This window comes from Scyliorhinus canicula, chromosome 7 (genome assembly GCF_902713615.1).
Source record: "Scyliorhinus canicula chromosome 7, sScyCan1.1, whole genome shotgun sequence".
Classification (NCBI taxonomy): domain Eukaryota; kingdom Metazoa; phylum Chordata; class Chondrichthyes; order Carcharhiniformes; family Scyliorhinidae; genus Scyliorhinus; species Scyliorhinus canicula.
The window spans coordinates 65,465,957-65,487,600 of NC_052152.1; the positions used below are offsets into that span (position 1 = coordinate 65,465,957).

The 21,644-nt window shown below is 43.0% G+C and overlaps 1 protein-coding gene across 5 annotated transcripts in view; it reads right to left on the reverse strand.

Moving 5' to 3' along the window:
• Window positions 1-10,917, reverse strand: part of arl13b (ADP-ribosylation factor-like 13b) — a 123,479-nt gene extending 112,562 nt beyond the window's left edge. For 4 of the 5 annotated variants that reach the window (XM_038802187.1, XM_038802189.1, XM_038802188.1 and 1 more), the window contains exon 1: window positions 10,769-10,917. The gene's annotated coding sequence lies outside the window, so the exon portion shown is untranslated. Of the gene's footprint in view, window positions 1-10,432; window positions 10,715-10,768 lie in introns of those variants that run through there. The other variant, XM_038802185.1, reaches the window with a different exon arrangement.
• Window positions 10,918-21,644: the final 10,727 nt, after the last annotated feature.

Consider the following 21,644-nt stretch of genomic DNA (forward strand, 5'->3'; position numbering starts at 1 on the left):
TTGGACACTCCTTTGGTCAATCAAACTTCTTGCCTTTCTTTAACAAGCTTGTGCGGGGAACCACTAATGCTGAAATTCAAAACAAACTTCCAATAGAATCTACCCATGCTTAGAATGCACAAAATCTCTTCTTGGTTTAGACATCAGAAAATCCAAGATTATCCTCACTTGCTTCCCTAGGTGCTTCTTGGCTTTGTTCCACAATGTGGCCAAATAAGTTACATTTGCTTTGGTAAATTACCAATTTGCCAAGTTTATGACCAAACTGGCTCTTTGTAACTGATTAAATAATTTATTCAAGTGTTGTAAATGTTCCTCCCAGGTTTGGCTGAACACAACCACAACTTCCATACATACAGCATATACCTTCAATGATCTTGTTGCTTGAATTTTGAAAAGTATCTGGTGCATATTTCATTCCAAAAGAAATAACTTCACATCGATAAAGTCCATGCAGGGTTACAAAAGCTGACATTTCTTTGTTTGTATCGGTCAATGAAACTTGCCAATATACCTTCAAAAATCACATTTCATAACAAACCTTGCTTGTCCAATCTTCTCAATACTGTCTTCTAATCATGGGATATTAAGAACACAAGAACTAGGAGCAGGAGTAGGCCATCTGGCCCCTCGAGCCTGCTCCGCCATTCAATGAGATCATGGCTGATCTTTTGTGGACTCAGCTCCACTTTCCAGCCCGAACACCATAACCCTTCATAAAACTATCTTTATCTTAAAAACATTTCATGAAGGAGATTCAACTGCTTCACTGGGCAACAAATTCCATAGATTCACAACCCTTTGGGTGAAGAAATTCCTCCTAAACTCAGTCCTAAATCTACTTCTGCTTATTTTGAGGCTATGCCCCCTAGTTCTGCTTTCACCCACCAGTGGAAACAACCTGCCCACATCTATCGTATCTATTCCCTTCATAATTTTATATGTTTCTATAAGATCCTCCCTCATCCTTCTAAATTCCAACGTGTACAGTCCACTCAACCTCTCCTCGTAATCCAACCCCTTCAGCTCTGGGATTAACCTAGTGAATCTCCTCTGCACACCCTCCAGCGCCAGTACGTCCTTTCTCAGGTAAGGAGACCAAAACTGAACACAATACTCCAGGTGTGGCCTTACTAACACCTTATACAATTGCAGCATAACCTCCCTAGTCCTGAACCCTATCCCTCTAGCAATGAAGGACAAAATTCCATTTGCCTTCTTAATCACCTGTTGCACCTGTAAACCAACATTTGCGACTCATGCACTAGCGGACCCATGTCTCTCTGCACAGCAGCATGTTTTAATATTTTATCATTTAAATAATAATCCCAGTTGCTGTTATTCCTACCAAAATGGATAACCTCACATTTGTCAACATTGTATTCCATTTGCCAGACCCTAGTCCATTCACTTAACCTATCCAAATCCTTCTGCAGACTTCCGGTATCCTCTGCACTTTTTGCTTTACCACTCATCTTAGTGTCGTCTGCAAACTTGGACACATTGCACTTGGTCCCCAACTCCAAATCATCTGTGTAAATTGTGAACAATTGTGGGCACAACACTGATCCCTGAGGGGCACCACCAGCTACTGATTGCCAACCAGAGAAACACCCATTAATCCCCACTCTTTGCTTTCTATGAATTAACCAATCCTCTATCCAAGCTACTACTTTACCCTTAATGCCATGCATCTTTATCTTATGCAGCAACCTTTTGTGTGGCACCTTGTCAAAGGTTTTCTGGAAATCCAGATATACCACATCCATTGGCTCCCCATTATCTACCGCACTGGTAATGTCCTCAAATAATTCCACTAAATTAGTTAGGCACGACCTGCCCTTTATGAACCCATGCTGCATCTGCACAATGGGACAATTTCCATCCAGATTCCTTGATGATAGATTCCAGCATCTTCCCTACTACCGAAGTTAAGCTCACTGGCCTATAATTACCCGCTTTCTGCCTACCTCCTTTTTTTAAACAGTGATGTCACGTTTGCTAATTTTCAATCCGCCAGGACCACAGCAGAGTCTAGTAAATTTTGGTAAATTATCATTAGTGCATTTGTAATTTCCCTAGCCATCTCTTTTAGCACTCTGGGATGCATTCCATCAGGGGCAGGAGACTTGTCTACCTTTAGCCCCATGAGCTTGCCCATCACTACCTCCTTAGTGACAGCAATCATCTCAAGGTCCTCACCTGTCATAGCCTAATTTCTATCAGTCACTGGCATGTTATTTGTGTCTTCCACTGTGAAGACCGACCCAAAAAACCTGTTCAGTTCCTCAGCCATTCCCTCATCTCCCATTATTAAATCTCCCTTCTCATCCTCTAAAGGACCAATATTTACCTTAGCCACTCTTTTTTTGTTTTATATATTTGTAGAAACTTTTACTATCTATCTGTTTTATATTCTGAGCAAGTTTACTCTCATAATCTATCTTACTCTTCTTTATAACTTTTTTTAATAGCTTTCTGTTGCCCCTAAAGATTTCCCAGTCCTCTAGTCTCCCACTAATCTTTGCCACTTTGTATGCTTTTTCCTTCAATTTGATACTCTCCCTTATTTCCCTTATGCACCTTCCTTTGTTATGCATTAACTTGGCAATAATCTACACAACTCATCTAGTTTTGATACCACTAAAATAGGGGAACTCCAGCTACTGTGACGCAGGGGCTCAATAATGTCAATTTTGATCATAAACATGATCTCTTCCCTCGGTTGGGCTTAACTTCTCTGGATTGAGTCTGTAAGGGTATTGCTTTATGGGCGACGTGTCTCTCATATTATGATGTATGGCCAAAGATGTTTTCCCTGGCCTATTCACACAAATCAATTTAGGAGTTTGTAATAGCTTTCATAAATCACCTCAACAGCTTTCTGGAACATAGCATATCACATCTAAATTTTTAAGTACCTCAGTGTTTTCCAATCCAATCACTGGAGGGTCAACTTTCGAATTTGATTTCCGATTCATTCTCCAACCACTAGACAGTTTTCTTTCACTCCTTTCACTACTGTAAACATGCTCCTCTCCTGATTACCTTTCCGGTCATAATATCACTTTACCATATCACTTTACTATAATACTCACTGACATTTCCTCCTGTCTGGTGTACTCACTATATCATTTACATCATTGAGCTTCTTTTTGAATTGATAAGGTCTAGTGAACCTCGCTTACAATGATTCACCAAAGACAAGGAACAACACCAACACCTTGCCTCCAGCAACAAAACTTTAAACTTCCTATCTGCTCTCGCTCCCATTGTACGTTGAGCGATTTTCAAATGCTCTTTGGTCAACTCACAAGCTTCAATTAATCTTTCCTGGAAATTTAACACATAGGTCAAAAAGTGTAGTCTTTGAACTTTGGTTTATGATTTTTAAAAATTAATTTAAGCGGTCATCTCACCTCCTACCCACACATCAGTTCAAAATGACCAAATCCTGTGGACTCATTATGGCATCCCTGGCAGCCAATAGTAAAAATTGGGATTTATCCCAATCGTTAAGCCATTCCTGACAATTAGCTGTAATCAGTCTTTTTGATGGCATCTTTCTAATGCTCCTTCTGATTGTGGAGCAGCTGAAGATTTGAATAGTAAAAGGTGAAGTCTCTATCATCCCAGATGAGGGGGAGAGCTGACTGGTGGCGATTTAACTGGAGGACCACCACAGTACAGGCAAGAGTCAAGGTTGAGAAGGCGGGATGAGAATAACATCAGCCAGTATGGGAATTGAACCCACAGCTGCATCAGGAATCAGCTGTCTAGCCAACTGAGCTTAGTGGCGGATATCAGTTACTGAACACATTTTACTAAAGTCTGCCGGGGTACTTTAAATGCAAAGAATGAAATGTTTATTAAAAAGAAACAATTAACTATATTACACTAGACAAAAGGGTTGGAAATATTTCAATAGATACCAAAAGATGATTTACGCTCGCGTTATTCCTTTTATCCCAACAACCCTTAAAGACACAGAACCCCAGTGAATATTCACCATATCGCAACACCAAGTTTTCTTGATCAGCTTCAAGCAAGTTTCTTCCAGCAGACCTCTTGAGCATTCAACTGGATGATTTCCTCCAGTTGGTATCTCTCCCCGAAACACCCAAAAATTGCAATAAAAACAATAAAATGTATTTTAACTGCACTAAACTATTCATCCCTTGGTATCCCATCTCTTCACCTCAAGAGTTGAAAAACCTCATTAAACATGCATGTATTCAAACAGGATTCCAGACTTCCCAGTCCCCAGTGTACAAAACAACTCTCTAAATGAAACTAAAACCAGGTTTCACCTTTCTTAACAGACAAATATAAATATGAATTTAAATTAAAGTTATATATTGGTAAAAGTGAAGAATTATTTCACTCCATTCATATTTTACCATTACATACGTTAGGACTTTTGAAAAAATTAGCCTAATCATTTTTTTTCAAGTGAAGTTATACATTTCATTTCCCGTAAAAATACAGAACAAACTTTATCAAATAAATCAGAACTGTGGCTCTGTTTAATTCAGATCAGAGAACATTACTTTTCGCACAATTAATTAATAAACATGGCGTTTCATGTTATTAGACTTCTCAGAAAGGAAATGGGGCGGGAGGGGCGAAGAAAAGGAAGAAGTTTAGGTGGAGTTACGGGGATAGTGCAGGGAGTGGCCCGAGGTAGGATGCTCTTTCAGAGGATGGGTGCAGACTGGATAGGCCGAATGGTCTCCTTCTGCACTGTAGGGATTCTACAATTCTAAATAGGGAAGCGAAGTAGAAGGGGAAAGCCAGAAGAGAAGGTAAAGAGCAATGGGAAATAAAGAGCAAAAAAGGGGAGGGACGGGGCAGCACGGTGGCCTAGTGGTTAGCACAACCGCTTCACGGCGCTGAGGTCCCAGGTTCGATCCCGGCTCTGGGTCACTGTCCGTGTGGAGTTTGCACATTCTCCCCGTGTCTGCGTGGGTTTCGCCCTCACAACCCAAAAATGTGCAGAGTAGGTGGATTGGCCACGCTAAATTGCCCCTTAATTGGAAAAAATAATTGGGTAATCTAAATTTAAAAAAAAAAAAAGGGGAGGGAGAAGACGAAAGGCAGCATTTGCCTCAGCACACGTTGCTCTATCAGGCAAAGCATTTTTTAAAATTCAAACATGGAAAGTGGATATCATGGACTAGACCATGCCTAACTGCTCTCAGGAAGGTGGTCATGGACTGCCTTCTTAAACTGTTGCAGTCCATGTGGTGTAGGAATGCCCACAGTGCTGTTAGGGACGGAGTTCCAGGATTTTGACCCAGCGACAGTGAAGGAACTGCAATATATTTCCAAGTCAGGATGGTGAATGGCTTGCAGCAGAATCTCCATGGGGTGGGGTCCCCTTGTGCCTCCTGCCCTTGTCTTACAAAATGATAGTGGTTGGGAGTTTGGATGATGCTGCCGAAAGAGTCTTGGTGAGTTCCTGCAGTGTATCTTGCATATGATACACACTTCTGCCACTGTAATTGGTGATGGAGGAAGTGAATGTTTGTGGATGGGGTGCCAATCAAGTGGGCTGCTTTGCCCTGGATGGTGTCAAGCTTCTGGAGTGTTGTTGGAGCTGCATTCATCCAGGCATGTGGAGAGTATTCCATCACACCTGTGCTTTGTAGATGATGGACAGGTTCTGGGGAGACAGGAGGTGAGCTATTCACTGCAGAACTCCTGGTCTCTGACCTGCTCCTCTTGTCACAGCATCTACATGGCTAGTCCAGTTCAGTTTCTCGTCAATGGTAACATCCAGGGTGTTGATAATGGGATTCATCATTGGCAACGGAATGTCAAATGTTAAATTCTCTCTTGTTGGAGATGGTCATTGCCTGGCATTTGTGTGGTGCCAATGTTACTTCCCAATTGTTAGCCTAAGCCTGAATATTGTCCAGGTCTTGCTGCATTTGGGCATGGACTGTTTCAGTGTTTTGAGGAATCACGAATGGTACTAAACATTGTACAACCATATGCAACCAACCCGTCTTCTGGCTTTATGATGGAAGGACAGTCATTGATGAAGCAGCTGAAGATAGCTAGGCAGAGGACCCTATCCTGAGGAACTCCTCCAGTGATGTCCTGGAACTGAGATGATTGAACTTTCTTTTCTGCTGTTTTTGTCTCCTATGGAGAATTTCTCAGATTCCCATGATTCTAGTTTTGCTCGGGCTCCTTAATGCCCAACTCGGTCAAATGTTACCTTGATCTCATGTTGAGTGAAACTTCCTCTTAGCGGTGATAGGGGGAAAATAACCAGTTACCTTGAGACCTTGCATCCAATTTCTGTTATATTGCATTTAGTTATCTGACTTCTTGTAATCAGTCAGTGATTGAATTGGGCCTAGTTCAGCACAGCCAGTTGTAGGTGCCACACCTACAAATTACTTTGTTATTTTTCAAGTGTCAACATTCAAAATTTTTCTTTGAGCTGCTCTTCACTTTTTCTTTACGCCATTTCCCATTATTTTCTAATCCTGTATGATGCTACAGTGTGGATATACAGTGTTTTTCAGATCCTCAAGCTGTGCCAAAACTCAGTTGGCTGGAAGGTTGGTTTGTGGTGCAGAGCGACACCAACAGCATGGGTTAAATTCCCGTACTGGCTGAGGTTCTTTATGAAGGCCCCACCTTCTCAACCTTGCCCCTTGCCCAATGTGGTGATCCTCAGGTTAAATTGCCACCAGTCAGCTCTGGATGGTGTCAAGCTTCTTGAATGTTGGAGAGTGCAGCCCATGATCCTCAGAGACGATGGTGACTTTTTAATTGTTATGTAGCCAAATGCAGATGCTAAGCTGTAAACATATAGTTGTATGCATTATATGGAGTTAAAATAATTAGATAATCTGGTTTAACTGGGGATGTTTGAGAGAAGAAAATTGATGAGGACACAGAACTCCCCTGGCTTCTTCATGTAGTGTCATGGTATCTTTCACATCCACAAGACTAAGAAAATGGGGATCAATTTACTCCTCGCCACTTAAAACAACATAGATTTTCCACTGAGTTATTCTACATATATCAGATAAGGCTATATACCTTTTCAGCCTAAAAGAGCTGACAGGTAGTTTCTGCCTGCATAATTTTCGAGAACAACGCTCATCCTGAGAATTACATAAAAATTATTTAATCCTGAGAATTACATAAAAATTATTTTAAAAAGTGTTTTTACAAACATGGACAACCGACATACTGAAATTTTGAACAAAGGTTAAAGAAAAATGGAACCATTGATCTCTCTGATCGCAAATTGGAAACATTTGGTATTCCAAACTTAAGCAACACATTTCTGTAACTATACAATGGACATTGAATCAAAAAGTCATATTATCAATCTTTTCATCACCCAAGAATAGAATCAACTTAAAAGTAAAATGTTACAATGGCATTAATTTGCCAACCAAAAGTTAAGTATGTCCTTCACAAATTTATTGTATATTTCCTAAAATTAAAATTCCTTTGTATTATTGGTGTGTTGTGCACACAGGTTCTTATATGACAAACTGCATTTATATAGCTTTTTGAACATAATAAATCATCCAAAGGTGTTTCACAGGAGTGTTATCAAACAAATTCTGTTTCTGAACCACAAAAAAAAAGTCTGAGTTTATGTATCACCTTTCATGACCTCAGGACATCAGATAAAGAAGCCCTTTCGAAGGGTAGTCACTATTCTAACGCAAGGTATGCAGTAGCCAGTTTGAGCACAGAAAACACCCACAAAAAGCAACAATGGTCAGATAGCCCGTTCTGCTGAATGAATCCCTAAATCAACATAATTCAGTTGAACACCAAGGTGAGACTACACTATTCTTCTTCGATATAGTGCCATGGGAGCTCTTTTATTCACCTGAGACAGCAGAAGGTGTCTCTGTTTCACGCCTTGTCCAAAAGACAGATAATGGGGCAAAAAATGAGAACACCAGCTGCCCGAAAGCTTGGTCAAAGGGATAGGTTTTAAGGATAGTCTTAAAGGAAAGAGTTAGAGAAGCAGAGGAGTTTAGGTAGAGAATGCCAGCGTTTAGAGCCTCAGCAATTGAAAGTACGGTTGCTAACAACTTAGCAATTAAATTTGGGGGCAAACAAGAGGCGAGAATTGAAACAACAGATATCTTGGAGGGTTATAGGAATGCAGAAGATTACAAAGATAGGAATGGGGTGAAGCCATGAAGAGATTTGAAAATAAGAAAGCCAATTTTAAAATTGAAGCATTGCTTAACTGAAGTCACAGTATATCAGTGAGCACAAAATAATTTATTTTTAAAAAGAGAACACGCATACATAACAACTTAATCCATTCTTGTAATGTCTAAAAGTGTGCTTCACAATTAATTTTGTAATTTAGTTATTAATAATGTACAGCAAATGTTAATATCTTAATATTAATGGCAAATACTGTATATTGATAAACTTGAAATGGAAGGAAGTGATTTTATTTTGTGGTGTGCATCCTTTCTTATTCTTCACCTCTTACATCAGTATTGATTACAAAGGACAAAAGAACTAAACATAGTTCCAGCACAGAAGCAAACTATGTATAGTAGTCAATGGGCCACATTTTAGCCACAAAGGAGCCACATGTAGTTTCAGAGGCGCCAGTTGGCCAAAACTGTGGCAAAAAGAATGCACTCTCATATTGCAGTGAACCTCGGCTTGGAATCATAGTTCTCAGGAGATCTGAAATAAGGAATTAAACTATATTAAAAATATTCAATCAACAACAGCCTAGAGTTGCTGCCAAAGTAACAGTGCGTTTAATGGCATTCACCATTATTAATGGATAAATGATCTAGCACTTTGTGTAAAAGGAGAATTGCAGAATGTCAGATGTTGGTGGACAATGTCCATCACTTCGCCATTAGTCTTGCGAAAATGGCACTCGCCCTCAACCTCCCAGTGAGTTTCATGAACTTGCTCTATTCGCACATTAATTTCTCACTAAATATGTTTCAGCAAGTTAGGAAAAGTAATTAAATCTCCTCATTAAAAGATTATACTATTATGTCCCCGCAATGCCAACCAAACTCACCAGCCCAAAAAGGGAGCAAGCAATTTAAATTGTGGGATCTCATTCCAACAGGTATTCATTCAATTGTTGGTTTTAATTGAGATTTTTAATATTTTTTCCATACTTGTTCTTTAAATACAGCCTCCTCCCTTATTTTATTTCTCACCCAATTTGACTCATTAATCCACCCTAATTCACCCTCTTTCTCGCTCATTCCTCTTTTTCTGTCTTAATCCTTAAATCTCAATGGTTGAAGAGTTACATCATGCTGGTCCTGTCCTTCACCACTGCTCTTCCCAAACCAATATCAGCTCTCACTTTCAGTGCATAAAAGATTTTCAACTGACCGGTGAGGGGAAAAAGTTTAACAGGTGGGGTATGCTACAAGATGCCCTCTTCCAATAACACCTGGCCCACTAATGAATATCAGAAGTGCACTCAAGTAAATCAGCATAATAATGTGCTAACAAAGCACAGGGATTTATTTCTGGGGTATAGAATTCAAAGGTAGTGACGTTATGTTAAATTTGGTCCCTGGTTAAGCTCCACTCAAGAGTGAAGAGTGCACAGTTCTGATCAGCATCCGATAAAAAAGACAGAGAACACTGGAGATACTATAAACTGCAATTACAAGGACGGTACCAGAACTAAGATTAGTGATTAAAGGAGATTTAATTGGTTTGCGATTTTCTTGGAAAAAATATGACTTGCAGGTACGGGGTGAATCCAAAACTGGGAGCCATAAATACAGGATAGCTAGGAATGGATCCAAGAGGGATGTTGGGAGAAAATGTTTTACTAAGTGGAACGCTTTGCCATAAGAAGTGGTTGAGCAACTTGAGCTTGGGTGCTTAGAAAAAAGGAAATGAGACAAATAAATGATAGAAAAATTTTAAATAAATATGCTGAAAGGCAAAGATAATACACGAGAGGTGGATAGAATGGAAAGAGAATAGAAATTAGATGTAAACACGAGCACTGGCGGGGTCGTTAAACTAAATGCCCTGTTTCTGTGCCGTTGCATCTTCTACAGAGAAGTCGCAGCTTCGCTTCAGACAAATCTTTGTTTCACAAAATACAACGCCAAATGTTGTCAAATCATTTGCAACCCGTTTGCAGGAGACAAGTCAAGAAGGAGCAGAAAAGGTGGAAAGCAAGTAGTCGCTGAAGAGGCACTTCCAGAAATTATATAATTAATGCAAATAAACTTGTGTCCCGCGAGGATCGTCAAAAAGAACCGGATGACATCCATAGATATGGTTTTTATTTTGGGATCTGGGATTTCTCCCCCACCCCCAAACAAACAATGAGAAGTTTTCTCATCGAAGTGTTGGACATTTAAAGAGGCCGCAGTTCTTTCGCCAACATCACAGTGAAAATCCTGGATCACTGTTTCCTTACCCAGTGAAGCAGAGAAATCCTTCGGCTGAAATACTCGGTTACTGGAATCCCAAATCATGCACAACTGGGCAAATCGAATCATAGCATCATTTCCACTGCCCAGCGCTCAGCGGCTGCAGAAGACAACCCCGCCGGTTCAAATTCCCTCCTTCCAGAGGTCCGGGCACAAAAGGCCGGGGGAACAACACAAGAGAGGGGGGCCTGGGCCGCGAATCAAAGCCACGGCCGCCTCCGGTACTGCCGCTCCCACACAGCCAGGCCCTGTTCCGTGAGGATTTATCGCCGACACTCACTCACCCACCCGCCCCGCAAGAGAAGCGACAACGTCTAACTCACCTCCCGGCCATGGCCGCTGCTCCCACTCGCTGTGTATATCCGGGTATCCACCTCCCACCCCCCACGTTGTCCCCGGCGGCTGTTGCTAAGCGGGTTGCCAGGTTCCAACGTCGCCCAGGTGACGGGAGAACCTCCCGCGCATGACGTCATCGGCAGCTCCAGCCCTGCGCTGGCTGTGGCACTGGAAGCCGGGCAGTGTCTACCTCCCTCTGAGCTTGAAGCATTGATGATATCGGCGGGGGGGGGCGGGGGGGCGGGGGGGGCACTGCTTTGCCCCCAGGTCGACAACCGGCCCAAGGAAAATAAATAACATAAAACAGAAGTGATCCACCTTTTGGAGGGGGCATGACTAATAGATTGCCAAATCACAGAGCTAACTAAATCATAATACGTCCACTAATAATAATAATCTAAATTAGGCTCACAAGTAGGCTTACATTTACACTGCAATGAAGTTACTGTGAAAAGCCCCTCATCACCACATTCCAGCACCTGTTCAGGTACACAGAGAGATAATTCAGAATGTCCAATTCACCAACAGCAAGTATTTCGGGGCTTGTGGGAGGAAACCGGAGCACCCGGAGGAAACCCATGCAGACACGGGGAGAACATGCAGACTCCGCTCAGACAGTGACCCAAGCCGGGAATCAACTGTGAATAAACTGTCAAATGTCTTCATTGTCCAGCAAGGACTAAGTGGTCTGCACTCTTGCCTCTGAGTCAGAAGATTGGGGATTCAAAGTTTCATTCCATGACTTGAGCACAAAAATCAAGGCTGAGTCTCCAGTAGAGTGCCGAGGGAATGCTGACTTGTCAGAGGTGCCATCTTTGGATGAGATACTAAACTGAGGCCCCATCTGCGCTGATGGGTGAATGTAATAGATCCCGATGGTGGCACATATAGAGAGGGCAGCACGGTAGCACAGTGGTTAGCACAGTTGCTTCACAGCTCCAGGGTCCCAGGTTCGATTCTCGACTTGGGTCACTGTCTGTGCGGTGTCTGCACATTCTCCCCGTGTCTGCGCAGGTTTCTTCCAGGTGCTCCGGTTTCCTCCCACAGTCCAAAGATCTGCAGGTTAGCTGGATTGGCCGTGCTAAATTGGCCTTTGTGTCCAAGCGAAAGGTTGTGTGGGGTTACTGAGTTACGGGGAGAGGGTGGAGAAGTGGGCTTAGGTAAGGTGCTCTTTCCAAGGGCCGGTGCCGACTCGATGGGCTGAATGGCCTTCTTCTGCACTGTAAATTCTATGGCACTATATTGAAGAAGAGCAGGGGAGTTATCTTGGAGTCCTGTCTAATATTTATTCCTCAATCAACACCACAAAAAGAGATTATTAGTCATCACATTTATGTTTATTACATTTTGCTGTGCAAAAATTGATTGGCACGTTCCCCATGTTACAAAGTGTCTACACTTCAAAAGTACTTTAATAGCTGTAAAGCACTTTGGGATGACCTATGGTTGTGAAAGGCACTATATTAATCCCAGTTTTTCTTCTTTTCTTTCTAACTACTGAATGTTTTTCTTTTCCAGTTCTTATTTATAACTGCCATTAATGAGGTAATAATGATGGAAAGTAGAACATTTGATGTTTCAACATGAATATTACCTTATTTAAATATGCCTAATAATTTTAAGGAAAATGCTTCCAACATTGGGTTGAAGTGATTGGGCATGCTAAAACCAGTACGTGATTCTTTCTCAAAATTTCTCAATATAAAACAAGACTAAAATAATCTTCCAATCTGTAATTAAAGCAACCCACTGTCTACTCCACAGACAGTGGGTTACTAAGATTGCAGAGAAAGGAAGTTGCACATTATTTATGAGTCCTGGCTGCTGGCAGGAGTTCAAAATTACTCCCTATTGCTCTCACGAGCAAATCTGACACGTCGGTCAGATCTAAGGACCTGAACCTTAAGGAATTGCTTGCAATGATTCACTCTGCATCTAAAGGGAATGTATCTTAAAAATGCCAGTGGTGGCAATGTGCTAAAGGTATTGCATTCTTCGGTGGTGTTGGGAGAATATTCATTTTTTTTTACAATTAAGGGGCAATTTAGCATGGCCAATCCACCTACCCTGCACATCTCTGGGTTGTGGGAGTGAGACCCACGCAGACACAGGGAGAATGTACAAACTCCACAGACAGTGACCCAGGCTGGGATCGAACCCGGGTCCTCAGGACTGTGAGGCAGCAGTGCTATCCTGGTTTAGCACCATGGGCTAGACAGCTGGTTTGTAATGCAGAACAAGGCAGCAGTGCGGGTTTACTTCCCATACTGGCCTCCCCGAACAGGCGCCGGAATGTGGCGACTAGGGGCTTTTCACAGTAACTTCATTGAAGCCTACTCGTGATAATAAGCCATTATTATTATTATTGTCCACTGCATCATCATGCCACCTTGGGGTGGGGGGGGGGGGGGGGGGGGGGTGGGGGTGTGATGGAAAGATTTGCAGGTTGACAATCAACCTGTATGTCCACATTATGAATACATCTTCTGTGGCCATCAAATGCTAGATTTTCTGGCTCAGAGGTAGGGACACTGCCTACTGTGCCACAAGACGTCCTAAGATTAATATAAGAAAGTGAAAAGAGACAGAAAGTAAAAGTACAATATAAATTAATTTTTAAATTTTAAATTGAGAAATTGTACTCAAAATGCACCCAGATTTTGTGTTGGTTTGTTTAAATTTCAACTTTCCACTAAAATGTATTTGCATAATCACAGTCTTAAAATCTCCCTAAACCAGCTCAATCTGGTGGCAAAATAGAACATAATCTCATTTTGCATTTTTTAAAGAACATTGTTGTAGTTAAGAATGATAACCTGATAACTTTCATTCATCCAACTGAAAATGGATTTATTACAAAAGTTTTCTTTTCTAACCACCATTCAGTCTACAACCTGAGTACCCTGATTTCAAAATTATGCTGAACCATTTACTAGTTTCATCACAGTACACTGGTCAGTTTATTAGCAAATTAAATATTATTTGATAGATAAGAACATTTAAAACATGCCCATGTGCTTCAGAAAATTATTACAATTTAAAGGTTTCCCGCAGTGTGAGATGAGCTGCTGTTGTCCCATTAAAATTCTGCCATTTGTTTAAAGGTGCAAGTAATTTAATTTCCTTTTCAGTGAAAAAGAACATTGGTCTCTCTGCTGGCATCCAATACATCACTCCCTCAAGTTATCTTGGTTGCTAGGGCTCTCCTCTCCACCAGCTACACGTCACTGGAATCAATCCCAATGCAATGTCGGTTCCTGAGCAATGGCTCCCACAGGATGACCAATGGATCTGATGGGGAAGAACTCTGATTAGATCGCTGATGTGGAAGCTCCAGGCCAACAACATAACAAACACAAGCTGTGTGCTTTGTTTCAGACTTGTCTTCACAGAAGTCCTCCCCTGCGCCACAGGAATTCTGGACTGAGAGTATTGTGTAGAGTACCAACAACATTTTTAGTCACTCCAAGGCCACTTGTAAATTTTTCATCCTCTTTGAATTTGTGGATATTATATTTAAATGAAGTGTGAGAGTTTGCAGCCTCCATTATTTGAAAATCTGGCCCTCAGTCTCTGGCTACGCTTCAGTCCCACAGTCCTGCGCCGGGATTCTCCGAGCTTACGCCAGGTCGGGGAATCACCGGGGGGTTGTTGGGCATGCAAATCCCACCACGCCACTCCGACGGGGTCGCTACGGCGCTATTCGGGCCGTTGATAGGGCCCCCATGGCGATTCTGCCCGCTCGACGGGCCGAGTGCCCGCCGAGTCCCTCCGGCGTCATCTGCGTATGGCCAAACTCAGCGGGACCTCAGCGTTCTGGTTGCGGGGGCCGTCCTGGTTGGGGGCGGGGGGGGGGGGGGGAACGGAGGAGCTGACTCCAGGGGGGGCCTCCACGGTGGCCAGGCCTGCGATCGGGGGCTACCAATCGGCGGGTACGATCATTCCAGGGGGGGACCTATGTTCCTCTGCGCTGGGCCCCTGTAGGGCTCCGCCATATTGCCCAGGGGCAGGCGCAGAGACGGCCGTGGTGCGTGGACCCACACGGGCCCGGCTTTCTGTGCCGGAGCAGCGCACAGCACTCCGGCGCCACTCTAGCCCCGAGCAAGGGATGAATGACTGGGCCTGGAGGCCTGTTGACTCCAGCATCGCTCGCGCCGGTTTTGCCGCTGGCATCAACACTTGGCCGGGATTTCGGAGAATCCCGGCCCCGATCTTTGGCTATCCAGTGCAGAGGGCATGGGCATGGCAGAGGAACTACTCACGGGCCTACTGGACCCGGCAAACATAATCATGCACAAGTTCAGTTTATACACAACCTGTGGGTGTGACTTCTGCCTATCATTCATACCACATTGGAAACCCAAAGTGGAGGTATGAAACAAAGTCAATAGCTAAGTGTTGGAATAGATCAGTGTCGTATAAGGGTCTGTGTGATGATTGTCCCTTTAAGGGCAACAGAACAGAGTAAAAAATCACATGGCTTGATGTGATCAAACAGGATCCAGGACCCAGAGTGTGGAATCACCCCACGGTGAGCGTGGCTCCGAGGCAGGTACATTTTGGGAGCTAGTTACAGCCATGAGGCTGCAGTACAATTTTTATTAATAAATATTTTTTTGTTCACCAATGAAGTGTGTGAAAGTGCATCTTTACATCTGATGATGACGATAAATTATCCTGACACTGCCTCTGGCCCAACACATATGGGCATCCTGTTTTAGGTTTTTTTATACAATTTAGAGTACCCAATTCATTTTTTCCAATTTAGGGGTGATTTAGCGTGGCCAATCCACCAACCCTGCACATCTTTGGGTTGTGGGGGTGAAACCCACGCAAACACAGGGAGAATATGCAAACTCCACACGGACAGCGACCCAGAGCCGGGATGGAACCTGGGACCTCGTCGCCGTGAGGCAGCAATGCTAACTGATGCACGATCAATTGCACAAAGAATAAGGTTGGGTACAACTGTGGCTTTATTGCAGTCAGATGTGTGGCCTCATACTGCAGCTGGCGAAATGGCAGATCAATGGAGGACATGCATATTTATACTCCTCCTACTGGGTGGATCAACCGGCAGGGGCTACAGGCGAACCTGTAGTACAGGTCCTATCTTACATCCCCTAATACAGGTGTACAGTGGTTCACCACACTAACCACTGCGCCACCGCGCTGCACCAGCTGCTGTTTTAGTTGAAGTAAAAAAAAAAATTCTCACCAGAATGCCTCTCCTTGGGTGAATTGACCTATTTATCTCCTCCACCTCCACAGAGGACTGGACACAATACGTTGAGCACCTTGGGTATTATTTCCAAACTAACAAAATATGGGAGGAGGTAAAACGCGAAGCAATTCTCCTAAGAGTTTGTGGAACTCAGACCTATAACCTTATTCACAGTCTTACAGCCTCAAGTGCACCCAACTCTAAATAATTTAATGAGCTTGTGGATTTAGTAAAGGCACAATTACAACATCAACCATCAGTCATAATCCAAAGGTTCAAATTTCATTTGAGGAAGGGAGCCCCAGCTGAATCAATCTCGACTTCCATTGCTGGACTGAAGCAATTATTGGAGTATTGTGATTTTTGAGCCACCTTAAAAGACATGTTAAGGGATAGTTAGTCTGTGGTATGAACAAGGATGCTATTCAATAAAAATTGCTTATAGAGGTTGACATGAATTTTGAACCAACAATGGAGATAGCATTAGCCATGGAAAGTGCTGCAAAAGGTTCACAAGAGCTACAGAGTGCACAAAATGGTGTCATTCATCACTTCCTGCAGGAACCTGCAGCCAACTGTGGCGTCAAAACCACCGAAACAGCCTTGAAGTGAGGAACAATTTCAGCTACTGACAAAACAAAAAGGTACAGAATAGACAAACAATCAGAAATGCTTGAAGAGGATTATTACCGATTTGGAGGTAACCACATTTCTGAATCATATCAGTCTAAGGACTATTAATATTTTTAGTGTCACAAAGGAGGAGATTTGATAAAACAGTGCAGAGTTAAGTCAAGATCACTGAGCAATTAATCACCAAGATGTTATAAGTATACAATGTTCAAGTGATTTTGGTATTCAATCTCTGTTTAATCTAAAAACAGGCAAGATTGGCCCCATTACTGTAATGCTCCAGGTAAATGGGAAGCCTCTTCAGATGAAAATGGATACAGGGGCATCAGCCACTGTGATAGGCGAGCATATATTTCAGTACCTAAGAAAGAAGTCCAACCTTTGAATCTCAGTAGAGATAAACCAGGGAATTATAGACCAGTGAGTCTCACATCAGTTGTGGGGAAACTACAGGAGACAATTCTGAAGAGGAAAATCAAAGGGCTGCAAGCTGAGATTTATGTGGATCTGGGGCGACTCCCCAATTCCTTAGGCCATGAAGTTACTGTGCAATTCTTATAATAAACACTTTTTGTGTTCATTTATGATGTCTGCTGAAGTGCGTCTTTGAAGTCTGGCACACATGGGGTTAATTTGAGACTGCAAAGATTTAAAAAAAAGAAAATTTAGTGTGCCCAATTCATTTTTTCCAATTAGTGTGGCCAATCCACCTACCCTGCACATGTTTGGGTTGTGGGGGCAGTAGGTGCAGACTCGATGGGCCGAATGACCTCCTTCTGCACTGTAAATTCTATGGTTCTATAATGTTGAAATGGAAACATCTTTTGATCCAAACAGCCATTTATTAAAAGGTTTTCAAGGCTGAACACAAGCACCATTACAGCGGGAGCCCATCAACACCAACAGGCATTGGAAAATCCATTGCCATGATTTTCCGGTCCCGTGCAGCAGGTCTTCCGGCGGTGGAGACAATTCACAATAGGCCACAACCGGGATTTTCTGGTCCTGTCAAAGTCAATCGCTATTTATGTGACTCACTGGCCGTGCTACTGGGAATACACCATGGGGGTGGGAGGTATGAAGACACGGGGAGTCCACACCGAGTTAGATCAAAAGAAATTAAAGTTTATTTGTGAAGTTAAAGGTACACTGCTCCCGGTAGTACCTAACCGGGTCTGAGGAGGTTGGTCCTGAACTGACCAACCTTCTACACAATGGGAATGGAGTTTCCCCACCCCCTTAGCAGGGAAGTCCATATTTTGCAAGGGACATGGCGAATACAATTGTTCCCACCCCATAAGTCCCATGCGGGTGCATGTTATGACAGGGGGAGTGGGGGGGGGGGGGGGGGGGGGGGCTTTTTGCAGGACCATGTAAGGATCCTCCTGTTAATCCCTGTCTGTCTTTTGTTTTTTCCTTATAACTTCTGTGATTCTGCTATTTCAGTTTTTGTACCTGGCCCATTAATGTGCTTGTACATTTAAAATGGACTTCACCTTTAATTTGAGTGGCTGGCAAACTGAATATTCACTCATGACCTGAAACAAGGCAGGTTGCAAAGAGCTGTTTATATTTTGGATCAACAGATTCAAGGTAGACAAGTGCTGACACATCATGATGGACTTGGTTATTGGCCAATGTACTGTTTCGAATTGCCGGGCCTTATCAATGGCCCCTGCCGATTGGTTGTACTTTTCTCTTGAATGATCCTTCCACTGTGTGACTGTGTTTTCCTTTACTTTCATTTTGGTCAGAAGCTGCAGGTTCAGAGCTCTGCTCTCTCTCTCATCTAATGGACATTTTCTGAAGAGCCAAAGTAAAACCTTTCTCACACCACAGCCAGACTGAACTGCAGGGAAATCCAGTCCAGCCACTTGCTGCAGACAGGGTCCACTGTTTAAAACCCTTTAAAAAACCTTGTGTGTGGAATTCTGTTTTTATCTTAGTGCGGTTGTTGGTCATTCTGATGCAGTTGGAAGCAAGTAAGAATTAAACAGGCCTCAGCAGGATCCTTTGAGTGGAGGCCCAGAAAGAATCCTGAACCTGGGAGTTCTGACTGAATGTTACTACCAGAGGATCACCACGAGCAGTCCACCAGTGACTTCGATCCCTAAGCATCCTGGGAGGACAGCCTGCTGCATCGAAATTGACATCGAAAGTATGGTCATTTATCTTTCATTTCAATTTTGATTATTTTTCCCTTTCCCCTTCCTCAGCGTGTGCCTGTTTTGTGTTTTTAGGTAGAGGGCGGAATGGTAAAATGGGGGAGGAGTAGATTAGCGGGTGGCTATTCTGTTAGAATTATTGCATATCTCAACTTTGTTCCTGATATAAATAAACAATTTGCAAACCTGTGACTTTAACTTATTGAGCAGTCAAGGGTCCAAAGATTCTGAAAATTTTATACAAATTATTGGTTCATTCACTTGAGGTGGGACTCCGGGATCTTTAAGGTTAGAATCGACCGCAAACTAGCCCAGGGTGTTGTAACAACCAGAAGATCCCATGGCAGGAAGAGCCAGCAAATCTCGGCCTTTATCTTCAAATGAACTGTGGTGCCATATTGAAATCCAGCACTATTTCAAAGGTGAAACTATAGGTTAAAAATGTTTAACCATGGATCAGAAATCCATGCTTCCAGATCAATACGGACTTATCCAAGATCTAGTTCAATCTAATTAATGTCCCCTAGTTTGGGACATTAGAAGAAAAAAGTTCCTTAGACAAATGATTGCTTTAGGCCTGGATAAAAAAGAAAGAAGCTGAGCAAGTTAACACATGGTTATTTCTACATAGTCAGGGGCTGGTTTAGCTCACTCAGCTAAATCGCTGGCTTTTAAAGCAGACCAAGCAGGTCAGCAGCACGGCTCGATTCCCGTACCAGCCGCACCGGAATGTGGCGACTAGGGGCTTTTCACAGTAACTTCATTGAAGCCTACTCGTGACAATAAGCGATTTTCATTTCATTTTCATTGCTTACGGTGGGCTCGATAGCGGATGACATTATTGCTAGAAAAGAGCTGGGATGTTTTTTGTATCGCTGTGGCAGGACCCACCACTGGGGATATAGTGGTCCAGCTAAAGATCCATTGACTTTCAGTGGGACCGGACGATCCTGGTGATGGGCAGGCCCCAACATTCCTGGCCAGGGAATCAACAAACCATCTGCTAAATTTGAAGAAGCACTGAAATCATTCAATGTTTATTTTAACATAAGAAGCTACAAAATCCTTGATAGGGTTAAATTTAACAAGCGCCGGGCAGCCCGGTGGCACAGTGGTTAGCATTGCTGCCTACAGCACTGAGGACCTGGGTTCGAATCCCAGCTCTGAGTCACTGTCCGTGTGGAGTTTGCACATTCTCCCCCTGTCTGCGTGGGTTTCACCCCCAGAACCCAAAGATGTGCAGGGTAGGCGGATTGGCCATGATAAAATTGCCCCTTAATTGGAAAAAATAATTGGGTACTCTAAGTTTATAAAAAAAAGGGGAAAAAACAACAAAAATAGAAAATATATTTTTTTTTAAATAAAAAAATTTAACAAGCGCATCAGCAGCCAGGAGAATCTATTGATTTAGTCTTTAATGATCTGTACAGGATGGCTGATGATGTTAATACAGGGAGCTAAAATGCGAACTGATCAGAGATAAGATAATTGTTAGAGGAGTGAATGATGCGCTCACAGACATGATGCAAGTGTCGGAAGATCTAAACCTCGAGAAAGCTATACAGATTGTTGGGCAGTTTGAAGCAGCCCAGGTCTGTTTTAAGAGAAGAAAGTAAACCATGGTACAAAGGAAACTCCACGGTCCAGTTTGTTAAACAGCACAGAAATAGAGACATGCCAGGCCAAGGGAATATAGTACCATAACTGACCAGTAGAGTGACCGTACCAGCATTGTAGAGCAAAGTGCCCCCCCCCCCCTCCCCCCCACAGGCAAGATCAGTGTGTCCTGCAATTTCATGGCAATGCTTTCAGTGTAGCAGGATTGGATTCTTCAACAGACTGTAAAAGGCTAAATGTACAAAAGACAAGGGCAATGCATTAAATGCACAGATGAGTCATGAGGTTGAGACTGCACAGTAAGAATCATGCTTCTTGAGTGAGGTCAAAGGTCTTGGATTTTCATATTTGGAATGTAGATGATTTATGGCCATCTCACAAACTTTACATTGGACGCGGAAGCCAGTGTTACAGTCCTATTGAACACCGAACCATGGCCAAGAGACCTCTTGCGGTGAACAACAGATACACCTGTTGCTCGGTGTGCTTTTACTTAACTTAATTGCTCTGTTTAATAACCTTTGCTCTAGAGTCGCCAGGTATCGTTCTGATACCACCACGAGGTTCAAAACCAAGTGCTGATCAATAACTCAATACACCAGCTAGTAAGTTTCAAATCAAAACACATTTATTATACACACAGTCAATCACTACTCATGCATAAAACTCTACTTACTAGACTATCACTACAAATAAAGGCCTGTACTTAGCTTTCAAATGGCCCACCAGGTCAGAGGAACAATGGCCTTTGTTCGGTTCTGAGGCTGCAGGTTTCAAGTTGGTATGGAATAGTAGTTAGGAGCGCCTATCTCGTAGCGTACGTTGACTGGAGACTTACTTGGTTGGTGCAGCTGCTAGGCAGGCCTCTCCTTGTTGAGAGTCACGGTCAAGAGTTCTTTAGAGCTGCTAAGAGAACCTGCCAAGAGAGCCTGCCAAGAGATCGAACTGTACTTGAGGACTCTACTTTATAGTCCCCAGGGGTTTCGCGCCCTTGTGGGCAGACCCCGGACCTGGTCCCAATTAATTGGACCATGTCCCAATCGGTTCTATCGATTTCTCCAATACTAGAGCAGTTCCCTGATCGCTGGGCGGTTCCTATGTGTCCGTTGGCCTTCCTTTGTCCTGACTCCTGCTGGCGCCGGGGAGTCTGTCTTGGTCTCGATCGCTTCAATGTATCTAATTGTTCCTAAGGATTGCTCATTGATATGTAGATGGCTACTAGTT